General features: G+C 38.5%; 1 protein-coding gene across 2 annotated transcripts in view; it reads right to left on the bottom strand.

Annotated features, from left to right (window-relative positions):
- The window catches only part of ZFR (zinc finger RNA binding protein), a 95,653-nt gene that overhangs the window by 12,936 nt on the left and 66,559 nt on the right, over window positions 1–16,158 (bottom strand). The gene's annotated exons all lie outside the window — the stretch shown is intronic.

Genomic DNA, 16,158 nt, shown 5'->3' with positions numbered 1-16,158 from the left:
GATATGAAGACTCACTCTTTTAAAGTGTACAATTCAGTGGGATTTAGTACATTTACACAGGTGTTCAATCATAACCACTCTCTAATTCCAGAACATTTTTATCACCCCCAAAAGAAACTCCATACCCATTAGCAGTCATTCTCTATTCTCCCTTTCCTCCAACCCCTGGCAAAAACTAAACCATTTTCTATTTCTATAGATTTGCCTCTTCTAGATATTTCATCTAGGAGCTCCCCCTGTGGCGTGACAGGATGGGAGGCAGTCTCTGGAGGGGTGGGATGCAGGATCACTACCCCCAGCCTGGCACAGTGGGTTAAGGATCTGGCATAGCTGCAGTTGTGTAAATCAAAACTGCAGCCTGGATCTGATCCTTGGCCTAGGAATGCCATTTCTCACAGGGCCGGCAAAAAAAAAAGGTATTTCATACAAATGTAATAACAAAACATGTGGCTTTCACTTAGTATAATGTATTTATGTTTGTTTGTTTTGTCTTTTTGTCTTTTTAGGGCCATACCCAAGGCATATGGAGGTTCCCAGGCTAGGGATCCAATCAGAGCTGTAGCTGCTGGCCTATGCCACAGCCACAGCAATGCTGCATCTGAGCCCAGCCGCAACCTACACCACAGCTCACCGCAACGCCAGATCCTTAACTCACCAAGCAAGGCCAGGAATCAAACCTGCTTCCTCATGGATACTAGTCAGGTTTGTTAACCGCTGAGCCACAATGGGAACGCCTTGCCTAATATTGTTTAAGGTTCATCATGTTATAAGATTTTAGTTAAATAAGACCACCAATAACAATTCAAAGAAAACAAATAGAGAGGAATTAGAACGAAATCCTTAAAATGATACCGAAGTTGAAAATGCCCTAGTGAGAATCCACTTCTAGTTGCATACATAAAAAAACTCATAGATTTAAAACAGATAAAAACTACATTCAACCACTCACCCCAAGGCCATTATTCAGATGTTTTAAATAAAAATAATTCTTAGCACAACCAAAAAAATGAAGACGGTTTATTCAGCTGAAGAATGCAGGAAGTTGGAGTTCCCGTCGTGGCACAGTGGTTAATGAATCCGACTAGGAACCATGAGGTTGCGGGTTCGGTCCCTGCCCCTGCTGAGTGGGTTAACGATCTGGCGTTGCCGTGAGCTGTGATGTAGGCTGCAGAAGTGGCTCAGATCCCGTGTTGCTGTGGCTCTGGCGCAGGCCCATGGCTACAGCTCCGATTCAACCCCCAGCCTGGGAACCTCCATATGCCGCGGGAGCGGCCCAAGAAATAGCAACAACAACAACAACAACAACAACAACAAAAAAGAAAAAAAAAAAAAGAATGCAGGAAGCTGTTTAAGATACTTTTTAAGGATTTTCATTTTAAATTTTAGTATTAAAATTGAAACTGATTTAGGAATCAGTTACTGTTATCTACAGGGAACTCCATTATATAAAAAAACCCTTTGCCAGATAAGTATTATTTTAATATGTCCAAAGATTACAATCTCTGAAGATAAAGATAGTCAAATGTCTTCCTGAACCCCTTTTCCTAGCGTTAAGTAGCCAGGATATAGAAAACACTCAATAAATGTTTATGAAACAGACTACTTTTGGAAAGAATGGGAAAATAATGCTGCCAATAGAAGAAACCAAGGATTATAATTAGCAATTTACTAAAATACAAAACTGATGTCTTAACAAACGACTTACTAAAAATAATTCAAATTTATAAGTACTTTTAGAGACTATTAAGAGAAAAATAAGTATTAAATAATCAGCCATAATATAGGTATGTCAAAATATAAAATGTATTACAAGTCAAAGCTTTTTCAAAATCCACTTATTGACTGAACTTAGAAGTAGATATCTATAATTTATACTTACATATTAGGATAAACTAAAAGCAAGAAAGAAATGAATTTTTTATGAACACAAAAAGCTCCTATATTTAATCACACAATAAAACTAAGTCAACCATCTGCCCTTCTGATATCATTTGCTGTGAAGCAAACAACTTAAAAATGTTTATGTTCTATGGAACACAGTTGCTCTCCTACAGTTAGGAAAGCAACAAAGCATGTGAGGTTTATAAACTCTGAAATGTCTGCCTTCAAAAGTAAAAGGGCAATATCAAAAACAGAATCAAATTAGGGACATGATTTTTTAGGCTGTAAAGGATCTTGGTGGCTAAAGTTATTTAGAGAGAAAAGCTCTCTTAAATATTACATATTAAATGATGTTAAATCTAGGATGGTAATATTTGCTTTCACATGGTATGTATTTTTCCTTCCCATCTTCAGTAGTAGCAACAAAAACAGTGCTTACTAAGGGGAAGACAACATGCTAAGCACTTTAAATACATGATTTCATTTAATTTCTCATAACTAAATGCCATTATATCACAATTTTAAAGATTAAAAAAAAAACCTTGGGAAACTATGGTAACGCAAGTACTTTCATTTGGTGGTGGTGTAAACCTGTAAAACCTTCAAAAAAAAAAATCACAGAAGTTCCTGTTGTGGCTCGGCGGTACTGAGCCTAACCAGTGTCCGTGAGGTTGCAGATTTGATCCCTGGCCTCACTCAGTGGGTTAAGGATCTGGCCTTGCCATGAGCTGTGGTATAGATTGCAGACTTAGCTGGGATCTTGCATTGCTGTGGCTGTGGCATAGTCAAGCAGCTCCAGGTCCAATTGGACTTCTAGCCAGGGAACTTCCACATGCCGCAGGTGCAGCCCTAAAAAGCAAAAATAAAATAAAAATCACAAAATTGGCAAGTTCAAAGGCACATACCAACAAACCAGCAATGTTAGTACTAAAAATTCACAATAGGGCTATTACACTGAATGAAAACACAACATTCAGTGCAACTGTTTATCTGTAATGGGCTAGAAACAATCTAAGTATCTAACACTAGAAAGTCTGGTTAACTAATTGTAATAGCAGTTATCCTTTTCATCATTATAACTAACACTGACTGAATGCTTATTATATGCTAAGCATTATTCTAAGGCATGAATCAATTTTAATCATTATAACCACTTCTTGGCGGTAGATCCAACTATTATTCTCATATGACAGATAAAAACGTTTATGTTATTAGATTTGGATTTTACAACAAGCAGTTGTGTATATAAAAGTCATTTCTATATTACAATGTAAAGAGGTTAAGATTGATACATTCATGACAGACTTCCTGTTCCTAAATTCATGTGTAGGATGTTATATTTTTGTATTATATTTACACACAGCACTTTATTTCATACTCAACTCTTCTTAAAAAAAGAAGTTTACTTACAGCTTTTGGTGATTTGGGAGTGTGTATACACTTAAGTAGATGGTTTCTGTTAGGAGGTAGCTAAGTGCTGAGTTATGGTTTGTAAGCTAAAGTGAATGAGATGATACAGTCCAAGTATAATTTGCTGCTTCTTTTACAAGCTAAAATTGTTAGTTCTTTGCCCTGTAATGTCAGTATCTCATTACTGAAAACCTCTTCGTTGACTCTAAAACTGACATGAGCTCTCTTTCTACAAGCAACATCACTAAAATCTAATTTACTTGTACTCTTGAAAAATAAAACATGAGGAAACAAATACTGAGTCATATATATTAACTGCTATTTGAGCAGAAAGTATAATTAGGGCAGTTCTCTCAATCTCTTCTTTGAGGACTATCCCTTCACTTTTTTTTCTTTTTAAATGAGAGTTGCAGGTTCTCTCTCTCTTTCTCTCCCCCCTCCTCTTTTTTTTTTCCTCCCTTTTTTTTGCCACACCTGCAGCATGTGGAAGATCCTGGGCCAGGGAGCGAACCTGTGCCGCACAGCAGCAGCCAGAGCATCAACAGTGAAAATGCAGGAGCCGTAACCCGCTAGGCCATCACATAACACAAAATTAACTATATTAAAGTGAACATTTAAGGTGCATTTAGTACTTTTACCATGCTGTACAACCATCCCTCTATCTAGTTCAAAACATTTCTATCACTCCAAAGTAAAAACCTGACCCACTGAGCAATTTCTTTTCACTCACTCCTTCTCCTAAGTCCCTGGCAACCACCCATCTGTATTCTGTCTATGGACTTGTCTATTCTAAACATTTCATGAATATGCAATCATATAAAGCATAACCTTCTTTGTCTGGATTCCTTCACCTAGCATACTGTTTTGGAGGTTTATTCATGCTGTGATAGGTCATTCTCCTTCATAAAACCTTCCTTAGCTTAACATATACTACTTAGAAATAAAATATGTAATAAACATTAAAAATCAACTGTATGCCTTTTTGTAATTTACAGTAGGTATACTATTCTAAAGGAGGTTTAGATTCTACACAGCAATTGTGATGTCAGACTGATTTCACAAGAGAACTTTATGTTTTCCTTACTTCATCACCATAGTTTGAGAACAAAAGATACACTCTGAAGGCATACTATCATTTGCTGTACTCACTGCAGTGGTAAAGGAAAATTCTGAGCAGGTGTTGTTATATAAAGATTTATGCAAAGTATACATGGTAGTCTGGGGCTAAACAAAATTATAGATTTTTATAAAGTTCCTAAGAATTTCAAATTTCTTCTATGAAAATTAAGAAAAGGTACTCTCTCCTTAAGGTGAGAGCACAAAGGCAGATCTCCAGATCTCTTGTTCCCCAAACCTGATTATGATTAAAGAAATGTTATGACGCACATTACTGCCAGAGGAGCAAAAACAACAGCTTCAGTTAAACACAGGAAAAGGCCAGGAAAAGAGAACATTTCTAAGAAACTGAGTGGCTTGGGCAACTCTCCATGAATAGCTCCTAATTTAGAGCTTTAGAAGAAAATGGGGAGGGGGTTGGCAGTTGGGTGGAAAAAGAAAAAAAATTTAAAAATTTCACCAAAAAGTCTCAACTCAAGAGATGAAGAACAAATCATGTTGCAGGTCACCCCAGGTAAAGAATTTTCTCTAAACATAACCTCTTCTAACCACCTTCCATTCAACCAGAAAAGCAACAAAATACACCACTTGGGAAGACTCTTTGTGGAAGACAGGAAGGGAAGAATAAAAGGAATTCTAATTATCCACATCTAATTATCTTTAATAATAAACAGACATTTGACTAACATGTAGATAAAAGAAAAAAGTAAGCTCTTCCAAAGGAGTATGATGCAGGGAAAAATATTAAAGACGACTGTGGGAAGTTCCCATTATGGCTCAACAATCATGAACCCAACTAGTATGCATAAGGATGCAGGTTTGATCCCTGGCCCCACCCACTGAGTTAAGGATCTGGTGTTGCTGTGAGCTGTGGTGTCAGTCATAGATGAGGCTCAGATCCTGTGTTGCTGCAGCTGTGGCATAGGCCAGCAGATGCAACTCTGATTCTACTCCCAGCCTGGGAACTTTCATATGCTATAGGTGTGGCCCTAAAAAAAAAAAAAAGCTGGCTGTGAATTCTTAACACAAGTGTCTCAAAGTGGCTTCACATACCCAAAGCTCTCTTTTGGTTCAGGGAAACAGAAGTTGTTCTTGAAAGGAGATGGCGAATAGGCTCAGGAAACAGCAGATTCTGCATAGGCAAAGCTCTAGGAAACCATCCCAAGTTTGAAACCTGAAGTCTAAAGGTGTGCCAATGGAATCCACCCTATAAACTACCCCAGCACATTATTTAATCAGGACATAGTAGAGAGAAGGCCCATGTCTGCAACAAGTCTGTAAGTAGTCAAACCCTACTTTCCATAAACAACCATCAGGGCAGAGCTCGGGGAGGAAGGAAAAACAGAGAGGTATTTTAAAAGGTGTGGGTAGATGCAAAGACAATTCTTATCTGGATGTCTCAGCATAAAAGGATGATCTGGTAACGGACCTGACAATGCCAAACATTAATGAAATGAAAAAACTAAAACAAATCAGGCATGACATCTGGTTTGTCATGATGAAAACATACCATCAACAAAAGCATGAAAAATAGAGATGAAAAATCTATTCTCTATGGACTTTGAATGATAATGATGTGTCACTGCTTGTAACAAATGTATCACTCTGGTACAAAATGTTGAGGGGGAGGTCACACACGCATAGAGACATGTGAAACTCTTTCTACTTTCTGCTCAGGTTTGCTGTGAATCAAAAAGTGCTTTAAAAAATATCTTTAAAAATAATGTTCCTGTCATGGCACAGCAGAAACAAATCTGACTAGGAACTGTGAGGTTTCGGGTTTGATCTCTGGGCTCCCTCAGTGGGTTAAGGATCTGGCATTGCCGAGAGGGGAGCTGTGGTGTAGGTTGCAGATGCGGCTCGGATCTGGTGTTGCTGTGGCTCTGGCACAGGCTGGCAGCAACAGCTCCGATTAGACCCCTAGCCTGGGAACCTCCATATGCTGCTGGTGAGGCCCTAAAAGGACAAAAGACAAAAACAAAAACAAAACAAAAAAACAAACAAACAAAAACTATTCTGGGATTTCTGTTGTGGTGCAGTGGAAATGAATCTGACTAGTATCCATCAGGATGTGGGTTTGATCCCTGGCCTCACTCAGCAGGTTAAGGATCTGGTGTTGCTGTGAGCTGTGGTGCAGGTTGCAGATGAGGCTCAGATCCTGCATTGCTGTGGCTGTGGCACAGGTTGACAGCTGCAGCTCCGATTTGACTCCTTAGCCTGGGAACGTGAGCCACATTTAGCCTTAAAAGCAAAAAAACAAAAACAAAATAAAAAAACTATTCTGGAAGAATCTTTTTTCTTTTTTTTGTCTTTTTGCCATTCTTGGGCCGCTCCCGTGGCATTTGGAGGTTCCCAGGCTAGGGGTCGAATTGCAGCTGTAGCCGCCAGCCTATATCAGAGCCACAGCAATGCAGGATACGAGCTGAGTCTGCAACCTACACCACAGCTCATGGCAATGCGAGATCCTTAACCCACTGAGCAAGGCCAGGGATCGAACCCGCAACCTCATGGTTCCTAGCTGGATTTGTTAACCACTGAGCCATGACGGGAACTCCTGGAACAATCTTAATTTAAGGGAAAGAAGAGATAATCTGCTAATGTTCTGAGCTATAAAGAATTTAGTAAATGTAAAAAGCCAATCAAATTAAGAACTCAAAGTTGAGATGAAGACTGCATAGCTAATAAAGCAAATTGAAAAGCAAAGTAACATTACAGAATGAATGAGTAACAAAGAATATTAAGACATAGCTGAAAAGTAAATTACTGTCAAAGAAACAATCACAGGGGACACGAGGGGAAAGCAAACAAAGATAAAACAATCAGAAAGATAAAACACAGGCAAGACAAATGAAATCCAACATAAGAATAATTGGTGCCCCTGGAAATAGAAAATCATATTAACCATTTATCAGCTCTGCAGAAAAAAAAAAAAGATGTGAAGACTTCCATTAAATGCTGATACTGAACCAAAGATTTTAAGACCTAATTGGGTTAAGCTATTGAAATTCAGGAATAAAGAAAGAATTCTTTCAGCAGCCTGTAGAAAAAGGCGAAAAAAACTAGGCTCATCAGATTTAGCAATATTCAATGCTGGAATATAATGGAACAACATCAATAAATGGAGGAGGAAAAACTGTGACCTAACAATGTATTTTTCAATAAATGGTAATTGGCAAAGATTTGCAAACATGATAGACATTTAAAAAACTTAAAACATTTTTTGGAGTTCCTGCTGAGGCACAGTGGGTTAAGAATCCAAATGGGAGGAGTTCCCGTCGTGGCGTGGCGCAGTGGTTAACGAATCCGACTAGGAACCATGAGGTTGTGGGTTCGATCCCTGGACTTGCTTAGTGGGTTAACGATCCGGCATTGCCGTGAGCTGTGGTGTAGGTTGCAGACGTGGCTCGGATCCCGAGTTGCTGTGGCTCTGGTGTAGGCCAGCGGCTACAGCTCCAATTAGACCCCTAGCCTGGGAACCTCCATATGCCGTGGGAGCGTCCCTAGAAATGGCAAAAAGACAAAAAAAAAAAAAAAAAGAATCCAAGTGCAGCAGCTTGGGTCACTGCAGAGGTATGGGTTTGATCCCTAGCCTGGGAACTTTCACATGCCCCAGGTGTGGCAGCCATGAAGAAAAAACAAAAAAAACTTAAAGCACTTTTGGATAAAAACTATATGATGGTAAAATTCAGTCAAACAAGAAACGAAAAGAAGCCCCAGTAAAAGACCTAGTGGTTGGCACCGAACCATTTAAATACAGAATATTAAACAATCAACGGGAATATGACTATGGGAGGTAAATGTTATTATTTTTAAACTTTTAAGGTTTAAAAAAAGCATTAAGTACACACTTCCTTGTTTTCTAAGTGGAATCAGCATACACTGAGTAAGATAAGTCAAGAAACAGGTTTTAATACATTAAAGAAATGAATGAAACAAAGTGAAAAAATATAACAAAAGATCCAACAGAGGATTGAGGGGAGTAGGAGGAAGTGACAGTTTTCTCAGCTTTTATAAACATTATCTAAAATTGTTAAACAAATAGGAGTTCCCATCATGGCTCAGTGGTTAACGAATCCAACTAGGAACGATGAGGTTGCGGGTTCGATACCTGGCCTTGCTCAGTGGGTTAAGGATCCGGTGTTGCCATGAGCTGTGGTGTAGGTTGCAGACGCGGTTCCGATCCCGTGTTGCTGTGGCTCTGGCGTAGGCCGGCGGCTACAGCTCTGATTAGACCCCTAGCCTGGGAACCTCTATATGCCGCTGGAGCGGCCCTAGAAAAGGCAAAAAGCCAAAAAGCCAAAAAAAAAAAAAAGTTAAACAGATGAATGAAAATACCATACAAAACTATAAGGGCAACAACTAATTGTCTAAACAATCAGAAGGAAAACACATTCACACATAAAAAAGAACAAGCATAAGAATTATGGCAAAGGACAGAAGAAAACAAAAGGAACATAAATAGAATCATACCAGCCAGACTCTAATTTAAAAAAAGCTAGTGTTTAGGAGGTCGAGGATAAAGATGAAATAAGTGAAGGGGATTTAGAGGTACAAACTTCCAGCTCTAGGGATGTAAATGCACATAGGCAATACATTCAATATTACAATACTTTGTATGGTGACAGATGGTAACTGGTCTTATTTCAGCAATCATTTCACAATGTTTAAGAAATATCAAATCACTATGCTCTACACCTGAAACCAATATAACATTGTATGTTAGTTACAATTCTTTTTTTTAAAAGCTAGTTTTAATACTAATAAACAGACAAGACGTACAAAATAGTGGCAGAAAGTGCTGAATGCCTTCTATAATGGCAAGAAGTTCAAATTCATGATAATGACATTATTGTACTGTGTTTATGTCCAAAATATTATTGCAAAAAAACCAATAAAGCACAAATTGTAGAGAAGACAAAGAAATAACAGATTTTAATTTATCATTTCCAAGCCTAGGAAAAATGAAGTCGACAAAAAATATGAAAGGAGAAGACAGGAACAAAATGAAGAAACTAAACTAAGGGGTATACATTGTATGCTATACCTTGTTGAGATGACATTTTTTTAAGCGCTCACAGTTTATAAAAAAACTGTACATATTAGACCACAAAGAAAATTTTAAATTTCCCAAATTGCAAATAGCAGAATACAATTATTGGATTTTATGCTATAAACACTGGAAGCTATTTATGAAAACAAAAGCAACTGTTCTTCAGTCATGTAGAATTAAAAATTCCCTCAAAGAACTACTCTTGGCTTAAAGACAAATATTAAAATGGATTTCAGGAGTTCCTGTTGTGGTGCAGTGGAAATGAATCTGACTAGGAACCATGAGGTTGTGGGTTTGATCTCTGGCCTTACTCAGTGGGTTAAGGATCTGACGTTGCCGTGAGCTGTGGTATAGGTCACAGATGCAGCTCGGATCTGGCACTGCTGTGGCTGTGGTGTAGGCCGGCGGCTACAACTCTGATTAGACCCCTAGCCTGGGACCCCCATATGCCGCAAGTGTGGCCCTAAAAAAGCAAATATAAATAAATAAATAAATAAATTTAAAAAATCGGATTTAAGATTATATAGAAAATATTGCAAGAGGAAATATTATATAGAGAGCCAAAAAAAGATTCTAGCTTTAAATAACATTTCTGAAACCTCTACATTAATTAAAAATTAAGTGAATGAACAAGTATCCGACTAAAAAAGTCTGTAAAGGAATAAAAATTAATCTAAGGAGAACAGAAAATCAGAGATGAAATCAGAAATTAACAAATCATTATTAAGGAAGACAGCAGACCTGGTAGCTAAATCCAAGGAGTTAGCTCTCTCTGGGGTGGGAAGGAAAAATAATAAACCACTGCCTAAAGAATATCATACTAAGAGATTTTTAAATGTCAATATACTGACATTTTGGTGTGCTTTAAACTACCAAAATACTGGTATATTTTATATACATGGTTCCCCCCCCCCCTTTTGGGGTGGGGCACACCTGTGGCATATGGAAGTTCCCAGGCTAGGGGTCTAATTGGAGCTGCAACTGCCAGCCTACACCACAGCCAAGCCAGACCTGATCCATATCTCCGACCCATGCAGCAGCTTGCAGCAAAGCCGGATCCTTAACCCGCTGATCAAGGCCAGGGATTGAACCTGCATCCTCACAGACACTATGCAGGTTCTTAACCTGCTGAGCCACAATGGAACATGGCTTCAAAAGACTGGCCAGTGGCTTTGTTTGCCCTCCCTGGTTCTCTCATCATTACCCTGCCATGGCCTATGTTCCCCCAATTCCTTTCACCTGTGTATCCTCTCTTTTTCACTCAGTTCCCAGACCACTGCACCCTCAAAGGAGAGAGCATCCCTTGAAGCTAATGTTGCTCTCTGATAAAACACAAAAGTAAGGTGTAGGGCAGGGCAGTGCTATCTGCAGTGCTGGACTCCTAGAGTAGCTCAGAATGAGTGACCCAGTTTCAAAAGTACTGAAGCTTAGACTTCCTTCTACAGAAATAGCTTCAAGGGCACCTGAGCTGAAGAAAGCAGGAAGTAAGATGATAATATGTAATACTCACATTTTTATACTTTTTATTTTGGTAGTGCTTGCTTGCAGTGTAGAAAAGTTCCTGGGCCAGCTACTGAACCCAAGCCACAGCAGGGACAACACCAAATCCTTAACTGTTGGGCCACCAGGGAACCCCCATTTTTATACATTAAAAAAATTTTTAATTACATAATGCTCGTAATTTTTCATATTTAAAATCTATTAAGGGAGTTCCTGCTGTGGCTTAGTGGTAAAAACCCGACTACTCTCCATGAGGATGTGGGTTTGATCCCTGGCCCCACCAGTGGGTTAAGGATCCAGCATTGCTGTGAGCTGTGGTGTAGGCTGGCAGCTGCAGCTTTGATTTTACCCCTAACCTGGAACTTCCATATGCTGCTGGTGTGGCTCCCCTCCCCCCCGCAAAAAGAATTAAAAAAAAAAAAAAAAGAATTCAATGAATCCTTTTTTTTCCTTTTTGTGCTGCATCTGTGGCATATGGAAATTCCCAGGCCAGGGATCAAATGTGAGCCAGAGCTGCGACCTGCCACAGCTGCAGCAGCACCACCAAATCCTTAACCCAATGTGCCAGGGTGGGGACCAAACCTGTGCCTCCACAGAGACAAGCTGAATCCTTAACCCACTGCACCACAGCAGGAACTCAAGAATTCAATGAATTCTGATCACAAATAAATACTGAAACATACATTTGTTATTTTGTCCTCTATGGCAACCACTCTAACTGGCTAGTCTTATCAAAGAATTAAAAGTAATGATAAAGATGCTACAGGTGTTTTTAAAACTCCAAGAGAATAATACTATATAAAAATCTGAGTACCTAGCTGAATTTGTCAATTTTTCTAGGAAAAGATAAGTTGCCAAAATTAACCCCAGGAGAAGGTAAAATTAAACCAATTAATCACAATAAAAGGAACCAAGAAAATGCTACCCTGCTTTAAAGGGGACTGGGAACTGATGATGTCTTGGGAATTTTGTAAATAATCAAAAAACAGAGTTTTGATACTACTAAAAACTGTCTCAGAATTTAGAAAAAGAACAAAAACTTCTAAACTATTTTCATAGTGAGTGCATTATTGATTCTAACAGGACGCAAATTTCTTTTGTGCCACTGCAAAATTCCTGCAAACAAAACTTAATAGTTCATTAAGATTACTCTCATATATATGAGAATTCATGTCAATAAACTTTGAAAATTATCTAATGAAGTTCAATTTCCATTCCTGACCCAAAACTTAGTAAGAGAAGATTGATATTTCTAACATTACAAAGAAGTAAATATCTCCAATAAAAGGCTATATCAACATATTTAATACACTTTAGCATTTCCAAACATTTTCAATGCAATTAGAATATAAAATCCATGTATTTTCTTTTATTTCGTAGTTATTCTAGAAGTACTAATTGATTAAAATGGAAAAGAGGAAGAACGCAAAATATCATTTGTAGGTACGATTCTTTTTTTTTTTTTCTTTTTGTCTTTTTGTTATTTCTTTGGGCCGCTGCCTCGGCATATGGAGGTTCCCAGGCTAGGGGTCGAATCGGAGCTGTAGCCACTGGCCTATGCCAGAGCCACAGCAAAGCGAGATCCGAGCCGCGTCTGCAACCTACACCACAGCTCACGGCAACGCTGGATCGTTAACCCACTGAGCAAGGGCAGGGACTGAACCCACAACCTCATGGTTCCTAGTCGGATTCATTAACCACTGTGCCACGACGGGAACTCCTGTACGTATGATTCTAAGACTAGAAAACCCAAGAATATTACATGAAAAAGACTACTTACTACAAATAAAGGAATGCAGTCAGGCAGCAGGTTAACAAAATTAATATTAATATATATAAACGATAACCAGAAAGTGGAATTTGAAAAAAAATTCTAAAAGATAAATACCTAGGTATAAACAATCATACACAGAACTCATTCAAAGCTAAGTTAAGTGTGTAAAATTAATTCCAGTAGGTAGGACATTCCATAAAGAAGAGTAGTATTTATAAAAGTGGTTAGAGTCTGCAAATTATTTATTAATTCAATATAGTACTACTGAAAAATCATTAAGAGAACTTTAGAGAAACTGAACAAAATGATAATTAAGTTCATTTGGAAAAAGAATTCTGTGCAAGATGGTGTTTATAGTGATCAACAAAGAATGGAGAAGGAGGAATGTGATGAAGACAATTTTAAAACACTATGAAGCTTTAATAATTAAAAGAGTCTATTACTAGGGAAAAAAACAGACTGAAGAATGAAAGATGACTATAGAAATAGGCACACAGAAAAGGAACTTGGCTTTAGGACAGAGTTGCTCTTCCTGGGTGCTACTGATGACCACTTCTGACGACCAAAAATTGTCAGTGTCCTCTGGACGGCAAAACTAATGCTGGTTGAGAACCACTGGTTTATGATAATGGTGAGATTTCAAAACAAGGGTTGGGAGAACAAATATCACTACTAAATAAAATGTTAAATGGTACTGGAATAATTGGCGATTGATCTGGAAAAACACAAAGCTGGTTCTACATTTAGTCTATTTATTATTTTTAAATCAGTTTTTATACACGTAATATATGTATATTTTAGCCTAGTAAAACCAAACATTATAGATCTCTCTTCTAATCATATTTTCCTCCTCCTACTCACCACTTAGAGAAAACTATTGTCACAATGTAAAAGAGGGAGTTCCTGTTGTGGCTCAGAGGTAATGAACCCGACTAGTATCCATGAGGATTGGGTTTGTTCCCTGCCCTAGCTCAGTGTTGCTGTGGCTTTGGTGTAGGCTGGCAGCTGAAGCTGCTATTGACCCGCAGTCTGGGAATTTTCATGTATCATAGGTGTGGCCCTAAAAAGAATTTTAAAAACTGAAATAGGGGTTCCCGTCGTGGCGCAGTGGTTAACGAATCCGACTAGGAACCATGAGGTTGCGGGTTCGGTCCCTGCCCTTGCTCAGTGGGTTAAGGATCCGGCGTTGCTGTGAGCTGTGGTGTAGGTCACAGACGCGGCTCAGATCCCGCGTTGCTGTGGCTCTGGCGTAGGCTGGTGGCTACAGCTCCGATTCGACCCCTAGCCTGGGAACCTCCATATGCCTCGGGAGCGGCCCAAGAAATAACTAAAAAGACAAAAACAAAAAACAAAAAACAAAAAAACTGAAATATATCCTTCCAGGAGCTTTGCTATGTATTAATTAATTAATAATTAAATAAGTAAGCATCTGTATAAAACATAATTTGCTGGGGGGAAAAAAGGTCTAGAAGAAGTGTGTGTGAATAATTTATGACCTGAAATATTAATTTTGTAAGCAGAATGCAAAACCCGAAGCCATAAAATATTTATAAAAATTTAAAAATTTATAAAAATTTAAGGAGTTCCTGTTGTGGTGCAGTGGAAACAAATACAATTAGTATCCATGAGGATGTGGGTTCGAGCCCTGGTCTTGATCAGTGGGTCGGGGATCCAGCGTTGCCATGAACTGTGGTGTAGGTCTAAGACATGTCTTGGATTCCGCGTTGCTGTGGCGTAGGCTAGCAGCTGTAACCGTGATCTGACCCCTAGCCTTGGAACTTTCACATGCCATAGGCATATGTGGCCCTAAAAAGAAAAAAATTCGTAAAAACTTTCATAAAACAGCAAAAATTAAGCTGAAAAGCAGATGAAAACCTGGAAATAATTATTTTTTAATACAGATAAGAACTCACTTCTCATAAGTGTTGTTATAAATTAGTGAGAAAATGATGTGAAACAAAGGAACTGCCAGTTAAGAGAAAAAATAATTAACAAATGCCAATAATCACTCCAAGAAATTCAAATTAAAAAAAAGAGACATTTTTTTATCTACCATGTGTTAAGAAGTGTGATGCTATCCCAAGGTTAGTGAGGGTGTGAAAAAAATGATCATTTCAACAATTTTTGGAACTTTTAAATGCTCCAACTTTCTGGTGAACAATCAACACAAGTTCTTTGACCTTGGAATTCTATTGCAAATGACCCTAGCCACTTATCACATGTATAATTCTCATGAAAGCCTGACCACACAATGAAAATTTCATAGCAAAACACCAAAAACAAACCAACTGTCGATCAAATGGATACCGGTTAAATAAAACATGGCATGTCCATATAAACAGAATACTATGTAGTCAATGCAGTGCTCAAAGAACTCCAAGACACATTTTGTTAAGAAAGATGCAAATGATGTAAACGGCATGACCCACTCCTACGTCAAAAAAAAGAACCCTAGCTATTCAACTCTCCCTGACCCAACTCTGGAATCAGTAGGTTCAGTTCTATTTTTGTTTTTTATTTATTTATTTTTGTCTTTTGTCTTTTTAGGGCCGCACTCTCGGCACATGGGGGTTCCCAGGCTAGGGGTCTAACTGGAGATGTGGCCACCTGCCTACACCAGATCCGAGCTGCATCTGCGACCTATACCACAGCTCATGGCAACACTGGATCCTTAACCTGCAGCGCGGCTGGGGATTGAACATGTAACCTCATGGTTCCTAGTCAGATTCGTTTCTGCAGCGCCACAACGGGAACTGTGGTTCAGTTCTATTTTTGAATGAATCCCTTTTTTGTGTGTGAATTCTTACTATTCAGGAATCAGAAGAGTTCAACATCAAAGGGGTATTATTTGTACATACATAAAAACAGGAACACACATGATGCATAAATGCATGCATTACACCCCCCTTCAGGAGAAATCACAACAAAGTGTTCAAGGTAACTTGCTTTTAAATGATGAGAAGCTCTCATTTCTGATTTGTGCCTTTCTGCATTATTCACATATCCTAATTTTACATTTTTTTTTTTTCCTTTTTCTTTTTTGGCCACCCTGCGACATAAGGAATTCCTGGGCCAGGGATCAGATCTGAGTCTCAGTTGTGAAAACACTGGATCCTTAATCTGCTGTGCTGGGCCCGGGATAGGCCCCAGTCCCAGCTGTCTGGAGATACCTCCAATCCCGTTGCACCACAATGGGAATTCCTTTATGTATTTTTGAATAATGTGTATTTCTAAATCTTAAAAATTCCTTGTATTTAAAAAATGTCAACAAAACCCTGTATAGGAAGATGAATAGCTCATTTTTAGCTTTCTTTGTACCTTTATGTAAAAGTCAACTAACAATTGCACCTATTTAAAAAAAAAGTTATAAACACCGAGAGAAGAGTAAAAACAAAAAGAGAGAGGAAAATAGAAAAAGAAAATCAAG

The sequence above is a fragment of the Phacochoerus africanus genome, chromosome 1 (assembly GCF_016906955.1).
Source record: "Phacochoerus africanus isolate WHEZ1 chromosome 1, ROS_Pafr_v1, whole genome shotgun sequence".
NCBI lineage: Eukaryota > Metazoa > Chordata > Mammalia > Artiodactyla > Suidae > Phacochoerus > Phacochoerus africanus.
The sequence above is the reverse complement of the archived record's forward strand: the minus strand, read 5'-3'. Positions and strand labels throughout refer to the sequence as shown.